Below are 13,334 nucleotides of genomic sequence, written 5' to 3'. Positions count from 1 at the left end.
GCAGGTGTGTCTTATTTTGTTCGAGGGAGCAGTTGGTGTCGGGCAGACAAAGGAGGTTTCTGCGGTTGACGGCCCATTCATTTCAAGACGGTGTCAAGCATCTTGCAGAACGGAGGGCTATGATGCTTGCGGACTGATTTACGGCACTACGCTCTTTGTCTGGGAAGTCCCGAGGGGCTCCCAGACTTAAGATAAGTACTTGGGGAAGTCTGTTGAATTCATGTGGGCTACGAGGCTGTCGGGCTGATTTACTGCTGTGTGTTCTTTGTCTCGGAAGTCCCGAGGGGCTCCCAGACTTCAGATAAGTACTTAAGAACGCTCGGTGAATTTCATGTGAAGCACATGTTGTATTTACATTATATGCTGGAATATGTTCGTAAAGCTCCTCAGTAAAAACTCTAGAAAGCAGAAGCATGCCATTACGTGCAGGGAGAATCAAATCTACCGCAAAATGTCCAGGAATCTATTACTGCACCTGGGCATGAAATTAACCTCAACTAGTGCTGCAAACTAGTGGATGCACAGTTTATGTTTCTTGTGTGTTGCTTACGCCAACCCAAGGGGCCATGTGTAATTGTCTTATCATGTTGAGAAGACTCCCATTTATGTATTTCCATTATGTTGCTTGCTACATGTTCTCCTTATGTGTAACAATGATTTAGCGCACGTATTAAGGTGTGCTTTTTAGGTGTAGGGCAGAGAACCGGAGGATATGGTGTACTGTTAAATCTACTTTGCATGTAGTGTCATTACTGGTACCTTTACAAAAGGGAATTCTTGTGTGTTATATGTTTAGGCAGGTTAGGGTTTTTTCCCCGTGCTTCCCCTTTCCCATCCAATGTAGGAGTTCCTTAACCTCTTTCCGGTGTTCCTATTTCCCCACCCTATCCACAACCTCTTCCTTACCCCTCTTCCCCCATTGGCTGCCACATGGCTACCTGTTCTTACATATCAGGTGCCTGTGCCAACCACGTTGGGAGGGTCAACTTCATTCGGCTTCCGTGGTTCGGGTGAGATTGTCGATATCTCTTCTCCTCCATTAAGTTGTTATTGTGACATAATAAACCACCCCCATTTTGGGATACTCACAACCACCCAAGCCAAATGGAACCGACTCCTCCACCAAAACAGACAGTATTGTTTTATGAAGGGCTAAGAGAGGAGTTGAAGGATGCCATTGCTTAGGTAGAGCCGCAACCAGGTAACTGTACGGCCATGATAGATTTAGCCCTAAGATTAGACCAGAGAATGAATGAGAGAAAGGGGGATAAGAGAAGACCGGAAGCAGCCCCGTAAGTGAGATTAGATAGGAGTAGGGGGAGAAGAAGCAGTGCGGTAGAACCAATGCAGATTGGTAGCATAAGAGGACCATTATCAGAGGCAGAAAAAGAACAGTGTAAGCTTAACAAATTGTGTCTGTATTGCAGACAGGCAGGACATTTTATACGCACCTGTCCTAATACTCCACTGAAGAGTGTAGGAGGGGAACGGAGCAAAAAGGAAGTTGGAAAAGAGTTGGGCCGGCCTTAGGGGGAACTCAGGTGACAGGCCCGAAAGAATCAGGGTTCCCCAGATGGGTGGCAAATACAGTAGGGAGTAAGACCTCTCACTTGTATATTTTGGTGACATTATGCTGGGTGATGTTCAAGCAGGTAGTACTGGCTATGGTGGATTCAGGGGCCACAGGTAATTTTGTGGATATTACATTGGCTAATCAGTTAGGGTTACCCTTACAAGAGAAACAGCGGGTGGAAGGAGTTCAGTCAGTAGACAGTTGTCCTTTAGTATCAGGCCCTATATGACAACAGACACAAGCTTTGCAGATGATATGTACATCAGTTATAGGGAAGAAATTACTTTTGATTTGATAGCAGCACTGCAGTTTGGTTTGATTTTAGGAATGCCTTGGTTAGTGCAACACAATTCAAGGATTGATTGGGAAAAGCAAACATATGGTTTGAAGAGAAGAGGTGTCAAGAGCACATGTTACCGGAAGTGGGACCAATGTTTTTTTTGGCTGACCAGGGAAGTGTAGATCAGGTGGTGGGAGCAGTGGAGTCAGGAATTCTCCAACAATACAGAGATTTTGCAAAAGTGTTTGACAAAGGTGGAGCAGAGAAGTTACCTCCACATAGACCATAGAATTGTGTCATTAAATTGGAGGCTGGGGCAAAATTGGCGTGAAGTAGAATTTACGCTCTTACAGAAACAGAAAATCAACACCTAAGAGAGTACCTGGATGACATGTTAGAGAAGGTGTTCATTAAACATTCCACTTCTCCGGTCTCCTCACCTTTATTTTTTGTTCCAAAGAAGGAAGGGACATTACGAACACGTATTGATTACCGCGCCCTCAACAAGGTAATAATTAAGAATAGATTTCCATTGCCTTTAATTTCAGTTTTACTAGATCAAGTGAGGGGGGTGAAAATTTATACTAAGTTGGATTTAAGAGGGGCATACCATCTGATAAGAGTGCAGGAGGGGGAAGAGTGGAAAATGGCATTTCAGACAAAGTTTGGATTGTTCGAGTATTTGGTCATGACGTTTGGATTATGTAACACCCCCGTGGCATTTCAGTTCTTTATGCAAGAAGTGTTGAGGATTTTCATTGATGTTTTTGTTATAGTTTACCTTGATGATATTCTGATTTATTCAACGACTGCAGGAGTATCAGCTTTGTGTAAAATGGAGAAATGTGCTTTTCACACTAAGTAAGTGGAATTTTTGGGGTTTATTCTAACACCAGAGGGTGTTGTTATGGATTCAAAGAAAGTACAGGCATTGACAGATTGGCCATCTCTCCAATGCATCAAGGACATACAATCTTTCTCAGGGTTTGCCAATTTCTATCTGCGTTTCATTAGTAATTTCTCAAAAATAGTCACTCCGATTACCCAACTACTTAAAAAGGCAGTACCCTTTACTTGGAGTCAAGAAGCAGAAAAGGCTTTTCAGGAATTGAAGGTAGCATTCACTACAGCACCCGTGTTTAAACATCCAGATACGGGTAGAGCATTTCAGGTGGAGACTGATGCCAGAAACGAGGCGTTAGGTGCTATTTTGTCTCGGAAGGATGAGGAGGGAGTATGGCACCCAGTAGCATTTTACTCTAGGAAGTTATCAGGGTGTGAACAGAATTATTCTATCACTGACAAGGAGCTGTTGGCTATTAGATCAGGTTTTCTAGAGTGGAGACATTACCTATTGAGGGCCTAGTATCAGGTGGTGGTGGTAACTGATCACAAGAATCTGCAATACTTCAAGACTGCTCAAAAACTTAGTCCCCGACAACTTCGCTGGTCTCAATATTTCAATGAATTTGATATTGTGGTGACATTCAGGCCGGAGAAGAACAATGGGAAAGCAGATGCATTGTCTAGGCAGCAAAATGTGGATAACGTGGTGGGCGAAGTGAGAGCAAACATTCCCCCTGAAAAGGTCATTGGGGCTATTACTAAAAAATTAATTGATGAAGTAAAGAGAGCCTTACCACCCAAACAACTTCAGAAGTGGCGGGGCAGTCATCCTTCAAGAATGGTGCAGGAGGGATTGCTGTATCACCACGATCGTTGTTTTTGCCCACCAAGGAATTACAGGACAAGGTCTATACTGGTGTCATAATTCTCCTTTAGCTGGCCACTCAGGCCAAAGAAAAATGCAAACCATGTTGGAAAAATATTTTTGGTGGCCTAATTTGAGGCAGGATGTGGGAGTATATGTATTACAAAAACTCTAGAAAGCAGAAGCATGCCATTACGTGCAGGGAGAATCAAATCTACCGCAATGTCCAGGAATCTATTACTGCACCTGGGCATGAAATTAACCTCAACTAGTGCTGCAAACTAGTGGATGCACAGGTTATGTTTCTTGTGTGTTGCTTACGTCAACCCAAGGGGCCATGTGTAATTGTCTTATCATGTTGGGAAGACTCCCATTTATTTATTTCCATTATGTTGCTTGCTACATGTTCTCCTTATGTGTAACAATGATTTAGCGCACGTATTAAGGTGTGCTTTTCTGGTGTAGGGCAGAGAATCGGAGGATATGGTGTACTGTTAAATCTACTTTGCATGTAGTGTCATTACTGGTACCTTTACAAAATGGAATTCTTGTATGTTATATGTTTAGACAGGTTAGGGTTTTTTCCCCGTGTTTCCCCTTTCCCATCCAATGTCGGAGTTCCTTAACCTCTTTCCGGTGTTCCTATTTCCCCACGCTATCCACAACCTCTTCCTAACCCCTCTTCCCCCATTGGCTGCCACATGGCTACCTGTTCTTACATATCAGGTGCCTGTGCCAACCACGTTGGGAGGGTCAACTTCATTCGGCTTCCGTGGTTCGGGTGAGAGTGTCGATATCTCTTCTCCTCCATTAAGTTGTGATTGTGACATAATAAACCACCCCCATTTTGGGATACTCACAACCACCCAAGCCAAATGGAACCGACTCCTCCACCAAAACAGACAGTATTGTTTTATCAAGGGCTAAGAGAGGAGTTGAAGGATGCCATTGCTTAGGTAGAGCCTCAACCAGGTAACTGTACGGCCATGATAGATTTAGCCCTAAGATTAGACCAGAGAATGAATGAGAGAAAGGGGGATAAGAGAAGACCGGAAGCAGCCCCGTTTGTGAGATTAGATAGGAGTAGGGGGGAAGAAGCAGTGCGGTAGAACCAATGCAGATTGGTAGCGTAAGAGGACCATTATCAGAGGCAGAAAAAGAACAGTGTAAGCTTAACAAATTGTGTCTGTATTGCAGACAGGCAGGACATTTTATACGCACCTGTCCTGATACTCCACAGAAGAGTGTAGGAGGGGGACGGAGCAAAAAGGAAGTTGGAAAAGAGTTGGGCCGGCCTTAGGGGGAACTCAGGTGACAGGCCCGAAAGAATCAGGGTTCCCCAGATGGGTGGCAAATACCTCTCACTTGTATATTTTGGTGACATTATGCTGGGTGATGTTCAAGCAGGTAGTACTGGCCATGGTGAATTCAGGGGCCACAGGTAATTTTGTGGATATTACATTGGCTAATCAGTTAGGGTTACCCTTACAAGAGAAACAGCGGGTGGAAGGAGTTCAGTCAGTAGACAGTTCTCCTTTAGTGTCAGGCCATATATAACAACAGACACAAGCTTTGCAGATGATATGTACATCGGTTATAGGGAAGAAATTACTTTTGATTTGATAGCAGCACTGCAGTTTGGTTTGATTTTAGGAATGCCTTGGTTAGTGCAACACAATTCAAGGATTGATTGGGAAAAGCAAACATATGGTTTGAAGAGAAGAGGTGTCAAGAGCACATGTTACCGGAAGTGGGACCAATGTTTTTTTTGGCTGACCAGGGAAGTGTAGATCAGGTGGTGGGAGCAGAGGAGTCAGGAATTCCCCAACAATACAGAGATTTTGCAAAAGTGTTTGGCAAAGGTGGAGCAGAGAAGTTACCTCCACATAGACCATAGGATTGTGTCATTAAATTGGAGGCTGGGGCAAAATTGGCGTGCAGTAGAATTTACGCTCTTACAGAAACAGAAAATCAACACCTAAGAGAGTACCTGGATGACATGTTAGAGAAGGTGTTCATTAAACATTCCACTTCTCCGGTCTCCTCACCTTTATTTTTTGTTCCAAAGAAGGAAGGGACATTACGAACATGTATTGAGTACCGCGCCCTCAACAAGGTAACAATTAAGAATAGATTTCCATTGCCTTTAATTTCAGTTTTACTAGATCAAGTGAGGGGGTGAAAATGTATACTAAGTTGGATTTAAGAGGGGCATACCATCTGATAAGAGTGCAGGAGGGGGAAGAGTGGAAAATGGCATTTTGGACAAAGTTTGGATTGTTCGAGTATTTGGTCATGATGTTTGGATTATGTAACACCCCCGTGGCATTTCAGTTCTTTATGCAAGAAATGTTGAGGGTTTTCATTGATGTTTTTGTTATAGTTTACCTTGATGATATTCTAATTTATTCAGTTTCACAAGAGAAGCATGTCAAGCATGTGAGGACAGTGCTTCAACGACTGCAGGAGTATCAGCTTTGTGTAAAATGGAGAAATGTGCTTTTCACACTAAGTAAGTGGAATTTTTGGGGTTTATTCTAACACCAGAGGGTGTTATTATGGATTCAAAGAAAGTACAGGCAGTGACAGATTGGCTATCTCCGCAATGCATCAAGGACATACAATCTTTCTTAGGGTTTGCCAATTTCTATCTGCGTTTCATTAGTAATTTCTCAAAAATAGTCACTCCGATTACCCAACTACTTAGAAAGGCAGTACCCTTTACTTGGAGTCAAGAAGCGGAAAAGGGTTTTCAGGAATTGAAGGTAGCATTCACTACAGCACCCGTGTTTAAACATCCAGATACGGGTAGAGCATTTCAGGTGGAGACTGATGCCAGCAACGTGGCGTTAGGTGCTATTTTGTCTCGGAAGGATGAGGAGCGTTTTACTCTAGGAAGTTATCAGGGTGTGAACAGAATTATTCTATCACTGACAAGGAGCTGTTGGCTTTTAGATCAGGTTTTCTAGAGTGGAGACATTACCTATTGAGGGCCAAGTATCAGGTGGTGGCGGTAACTGATCACAAGAATCTGCAATACTTCAAGACTGCTCAACAACTTAGTCCCCGACAACTTCGCTGGTCCCAATATTTCAATGAATTTGATTTTGTGGTGACATTCAGGCCGGAGAAGAACAATGGGAAAGCAGATGCATTGTCTAGGCAGCAAAACTTGGATAACGTGGTGGGCGAAGTGAGAGCAATCATTCCCCCTGAAAAGGTCATTGGGGCTATTACTAAAAAATTAATTGATGAAGTAAAGAGAGCCTTACCACCCAAACAACTTCAGAAGTGGCGGGGCAGTCATCCTGCAAGAATGGTGCAGGAGGGATTGCTGTATCACCACGATCGGTTGTTTTTGCCCACCAAGGAATTACAGGACAAGACTCTATACTGGTGTCATAATTCTCCTTTAGCCGACCACTCAGGCCAAAGAAAAATGAAAACCATGTTGGAAAAATATTTTTGGTGGCCTAATTTGAGGCAGGATGTGGGAGTATAGATATTACAATGTGTGAATTGCTTGCGTAACAAGGCAGATCATGTGAAAAAGAGAGGGTTGTTACAACCATTACCAACTCCTGAGAAATCATGGACTCACATATCGATGGATCTTCTACCTTATAAGCAGTTTGACACCATTTGGGTAGTGGTGGATTTTATTGTCTAAACAGGCCCATTGTATTCCTTGTGAAGGAATAGCTGGAGCAGGCAAGTTAGCAGTGTTGTTTCTCCAACATGTGGTTAGAGTGCATGGTCTGCCAAAGAGTATTGTATCAGATCGAGGCCCGCAGTTTACTTCAAAGTTTTGGTGCACTTTCTGTCGCATGTTGGGAATCAACTGTGCGCTATCTACCAGTTATCACCCTCAAACTGATGGTCAGACGGAACGGGTGAATCAAACACTCAAGCAATATTTACGTATAACAACACCTTACACACTTCATTGGGTATGCCCCCCAAAGAATGCTTATATGGGCATGAACAAAACATGATACCAGAACATTTAGCTGAAATGGAGAATATGCCAGTGTTACAGGACCGAAAACAGTTGCTTCTTAAGATCAGACAGAGAGCGCGCACAAATTTGGAGCAGGCCAGGTTAGCATATAAAAGGCAAGCTGACAAACACAGGCAGGAGATTCCTCGATATAAGATTGGAGACATGGTTTGGTTGTCAACTAGAAATCTAAACTTAGTAGGATCTCGTAAATGTATGCCTAGATTCATTGGACCATATGAAATAATCACATGTGTGTCTTCTACAGCTATGAAACAGCGTTTGCCTAAAACTTTACTTCTCCAGTTTGGGGTCTGGCATGGATTCACATGCTCATGAATATTCCCCGTCGTCAGGCTGGGAATCCTCGGTAAAGAAAAAATCAGTTTCATTTTCATTTCTGAACTGTCTTTCTACTAGTAACCAATCACTGGTCTCTGGGTCATACTGCCCCAAGCCAATGACTGCCCTCTACCTAAGACCCTCCTCTGGCAGCCATCTTCAGATTTTTACCACATGTTCAAGTGTTGGGAGTCCTCATGCTGTAGCTCTCGAGCTTTACTGCTATTTGTGTTTTTTCGAAGAGTTTACTCATATATTTTCTGTCAGTCGCGCCTCAAGCTCCACCGATTCTACTTCCGATCAACAGGGACCTGTTTTCGGAATTTTCAAAGCCCCTCAAGGGCATTTTTTTGTCAAGTTTCCACTTCTCGGAGGATTCCAGAAGATCTTTGAGGCCTACCCCGTGTGGACATGGCCCAGGACAAAGGAAGCATGACGCCTGTTGGATCCAAACTGTTCAGGAGCTTCCCTGGATGCGGACTACAGAATGTCTTTAAGGAGGATAAGCACTCCCGGTGCCTCTACTGCCTTCATGACAACAAATTGCATGTGGAAAAGGACTGTGCATTTTGTAAGAACATGTCCGAACAGTCAATGAAGGATCGTTGTACTCGGCTCACCAACTGGCTGGAGGGGAAGAGCCCAGCAGCAGGTGAGAAGAGGAAGAAGTCTGAGCGGTCTTCTAAGACCTTTGATGGCGCTCCGGCGATGGGGGCCCAACAAAAGGCAAAGCACCGGGAGTCCGCAGGCACCGGGAGCACCGGTTGGTCGGGCACCTCGGCTGCCAGGCAGGGCGCATTATCACCGACGCCATCAACCACGAGCCAACGCTCTAACTCGGTGAAGAGGAAGTCGGAGAACCCAGATAAGCTTCGGGAGAAGCCCTGGTCGATCCCAATGGAGACAGCCAAGGGGGAGCGAGGCGGTGACCCTCCCCCCAAGGAGAAAGTCTCAGGCACGGCCAAGGTCGTGAAGGCCCTGATTCACCCGGCTTAAGCCTCGATTGAAGGAGTCCTGGTGGCCCTTGCGAAACCTAAGGAGGCTTCCCCACTGGAGATGGCTCCAGGGGCTAGAGGTTCCCTGCCACCCCGGAGGAAATCTTCTTTTCTGCCTATTGAGAAGACCCCCGTGAAACCCCAGCAGGAGAATGAGGGGGGCATGGTAGCCATAACGGACACTGATACCACCTCTGAAGATGAGTTGGCTAGCGTTCAAAGGATCCTGGACAGGAAGTCTGACGAATCCAGGGCCCACGGGAAGGATCTCGACGAGGCCGACGAAAAGAGCAATGGGGGAGCCGACAAGGATAGTGCCGTGGAGGGCACCACGCACCAGCCGTCGGTCCCGTTGCAGCCGGTACCCGTACCAAGGGACAATTCAGGAGCTATCTTGATGACTATACAGGCCCTGTGTACGGAGATAAGGACTAGCATGCCCTTACCCCCCACCGATGACCCAGCGGAGCCTGGACCGTCGGGGAGCCCACCTAACAAGCAGAGACAAGTCCATCCTCCTCCCCCCTTCAGGCTTCACCCCATCACCTCCTCCGAGGGATGAGATGGGAACGGAGATGGCGACGACGGGGACGGACGACGCCAGTGGTGACGACGGGATGGACCTCCCATCACCACTCCCCGGGCCCCCCCCTGATGAAATTGGCTCCTTCCACGCCATGATCACCAAGGTATCCGAGCTCTTCCAGCTCTGCCCCGAAGAACAGAAGAAGGATGGCTTCCTCTACCAATGAAGGGAGGCCAAGGGGAAGACTGTCCTCTCAGTCCCGTTACTGGACGACATCTGGGACGAGGGGCTGGCACTCCTGAATAACCCAGCCACGGCTCCCGCTAAGAGAGACCGGTACGAGAAGAAGTAACGGGCCCGGACACTGCCCCTATGTGCCTCAGAGCACAGCCATCCCCGGATTCAGTGGCCTCCACGGCGATCAAGAGTAAATCGGCGTGAGCTACGGCCTCAGCTTCTACATCCTTCCTGGACGATGAGGGGAAGAAGCTGGTCGCCATGGGACGATGGTGCATCTCGTCGGCTGCGATGACGATTAAAGCGGCCAACGCCCTCGCAATCGTGGCACACTATGACAGGGAGCTGTGGTTCAAGATTGCTCTGCTCCTGGACTTCCTCCCGGACGTCAAGAGGGCTGAAGCTCTGGAAATCCTACAGGAAGGCGAGGTGGCTTCGAACCACGCCATAACGGTGGCCACGGATATTGCCGACACCGGGTTTCGCCAGATGGGCAACAGCGTTTGCCTTCGCCGGCACAGGTGGCTCAAGGCCACCGATTTAGGCCAGGACGTGCAGACCAGGGTTCTGGACATGCCCTTCGATGGGAACAACCTGTTCGGCAAGACAGTGGACGAGTCACTGCATGCCATCAAGGCAGACACCGAGACGGCTCGGGCCTTGGGCGTTCTTCAACAACGACGGCTGTCCTTTCTGAACTCCAGAGGCAAGCAAGGTGCCTACAAAGGATTCAGCGGCAGTTCCTCATCGTACCGCCAAGCGGCCTGCTCCTCATCGCAGGAAGCCTACAGAGCACGCGGCAAGACCGGAGTATCCCGTTGTCATCGCCAAGGAGGCCAAGGTGGCAAGGTGGCGATGAAACAGGATTGAACCGGCCGTGGCATCGGGCCCCCACCTGAGCACCCTGGTGGGAGGCCGGCTGGCGAAATTCATCAGCGTGTGGGAGTCCATCTCCACCGACCGTTGGGTGCTGGATGCCCGGGCCCGTGGGTACTCTCTGGAATTTCAAAAAAGGTGTCCCCGTATTCCACCCGTGGCCAGGAAGGAAAACCACGCCCCTCAACTGCTGCTGGAGGTACGAGCGATGCTAAGAAAGGGAGCCATTCAACTCGTCCCAAAGAGGCTAAGGGGCTCCGGAGTGTACTCGCAGTACTTCCTCGTCCGGAAGAAGACCGGCGGTTGGCGACCCATCCTGGTTCTTCGTCGTCTAAACAAGTACATCAAGTCCCAGAAATTCCAGATGGTCACCCTCCAGCTCCTGCTGGGACAGCTGGAGGAAGGCGACTTCCTATCGTCGCTGGACTTGGAGGATGCCTACTTCCACATCCCCATTATAAAAGGACATCGAAAATTCCTACAATTTGTGGTCCAAGGGCAAAACTTTCAGTTCAAGGCCCTTCCCTTCGGATTGGAGTCGGCGCCCAGGGTGTTCACCAAGTGCCTAGCACCAGTAGCGGTGCGGCTGCTCCAGCAGGGCTCCACATCTACCCCTACCTCGGGACGATTGGCTCATCGGAGTAAAGTCAAGGGAACTCGCCGTCGATCACACAGCAAAGACCGTCCAACTGCTCACGGATCTGGGATTCTCAATCAACTTTGCAAAATCCCACTTGGTACCGTCGCAAGACGCCCTGTTCCTGGGAGCCAGACTCGACACAGTGGTGCGATTGGCTTTGTCGTAGGAGGAAAGGACAAAGGCCATCCTGGGCAAGGTACAACGGCTGTTGACCATGGACGTGCCAGGGTGCGATCCATCAAGTCCCTACTCGGAATGATATCCTCGTGCATCCACCTCGTGCACCTATGCAGGCTACGGATGCGACCACTACAGGAGTTCCTCGACTCCCTTTGGATGCAGGTGGCGGGCAGCTTTGAAGACAGGATCTCACTCAACGAGACTTTCTGCCAAGCGATCTGGTGGTGGGGCACCCACACGCATCTAGCGGTGGGCATGGACTTCCAGACCCCGGCACATCAGGAGACGGTGACGACGGACGCCTCCCTGGACGGATGGGGGGCACACACCAGAGATCTCCACCCAAGAGGCCTTTGGCTCCCAGAAGAGAGGTCACTACACATCAATGCCCTGGAGCTCCGAGCAGTGTTCTGGGCCCTCAGGTCATTCCTTCCGTCCCTCAAGGGCAAAGTGGTAAGGGTCTTCACCGACAACACCACCTCAATGTTCTACTTTTCGAAGCAGGGGGGCACCAGATCCCCAACCCTATCCAAGGAAGCGCAGGATCTGTGGCACTGGGCCATTGCCCAAGGGATGTTCCTGGTACCCTTCCATCTGGCAGGAATAAAGAACACCATTGCCGACTCACTCAGCAGGGAGCTGCGCTCGTGGCACGAGTGGGAACTGCGGCAGGATCAAGTGGATCTCCTATTCCGACGATGGGGTAATCCCCAGATCGACTTATTCACGACGGCGATGAACGCCAAGTGTAGGAGGTTCGCCAGCAGGTTTCCCCAACCAGGGAGCATGGGCGTGCCTTCACATTCCCCTGAGACGGCCAATTCCTGTGTGCGTTCCCCCGTTGCCGTTGCTGCTGCGACTCATCATTCAACTCAGATGGTCCCGGTGCAGGATGATCCTTGTTGCACCGGCATGGCCGAGGCATCTGGTTTCCGGACCTTCTTGACTTGTCAGTGTCCCCCCCGGTCAAACTATCGAAGGACGCAAATCTTCTCACCAGGGAAGGAGGCGCCATCCTCCATCATGACCCAGGATTGCTGAACCTGCAGGCCTGGCTCCTGCAGCACTAGAGTTTGGAGGGTACGATAACCTGGCGGACTGCAAGAAGGTGCTTGCAAAGGCCAGGGCATCCTCGACTCTCAAGTGCTATGGACACAAATGGAAGAGGTTCTTTGTCTGGTGCCGTGCACAGAGGATTACCCCTCTGCGGATTACGGCTCCTCAAGTGCTGCCGTACTTGCTATCGCTGGCCAAGGCAGGGTTGGCGCATGCCTCCATCAAGATCCATCTGGCGGCTATCTCCCGCTACACCAGAACTCTGGGGCGGTCATCTCTATGGTCTCATCACCTGGTGAAGGAGTTCATCAAAGGACTGTTCTGATCATTCCTGCTGGTGAAGGCTCCAGCCCCGATGTGGGAGCTCAACGTGGTGCTGACCCGGCTCATGGGGCTGCCATTCGAGCCTCTGCATTCAGCTCAGTTGAAGTTCCTGTCATGGAAGACAGCGTTTCTTGTGGCCATCACCTCCGCACGACGAGTGGGAGAGATCCAGGCCCTCTCCTGTAAACCTTCATACCTGACATTCCACAAGACGAGGGTGGTGCTGAGGACGCACCCCTCCTTCATGCCCAAGGTGCCGTCGACTTCCATCTCAACGAGCCCTTGGTGTTACCTGTTTTCTTCCCGTCACCTTTGTTGCCGGCTGAAAGGACTTTGCACTGGCTAGATGTGCTAGAGCGCTGAAGTTCTGCGTGGACTGCACAAAGACTTTTCGGAAGACATCACAGCTGTTTGTGAACTTTGGACCTGTGAACCAAGGGAAGGCCCTCTCGAAGGCTTCCATTTCCCAATGGCTCTCCGGCTGCATCAGGCACTGTCACCGGTTGGCAAACCGACCGTTGCCCGGCCGTCCGAGAGCCCATTCAACCAGAGCGATCGCCGCAACCACGACGTTCCTGTCTGGTGTGCCCCTGC

Source organism: Ambystoma mexicanum, chromosome 1p, assembly GCF_040938575.1.
Source record: "Ambystoma mexicanum isolate Mex_15411 chromosome 1p, UKY_AmexF1_1, whole genome shotgun sequence".
NCBI lineage: Eukaryota > Metazoa > Chordata > Amphibia > Caudata > Ambystomatidae > Ambystoma > Ambystoma mexicanum.
The sequence above is the reverse complement of the archived record's forward strand: the minus strand, read 5'-3'. Positions refer to the sequence as shown.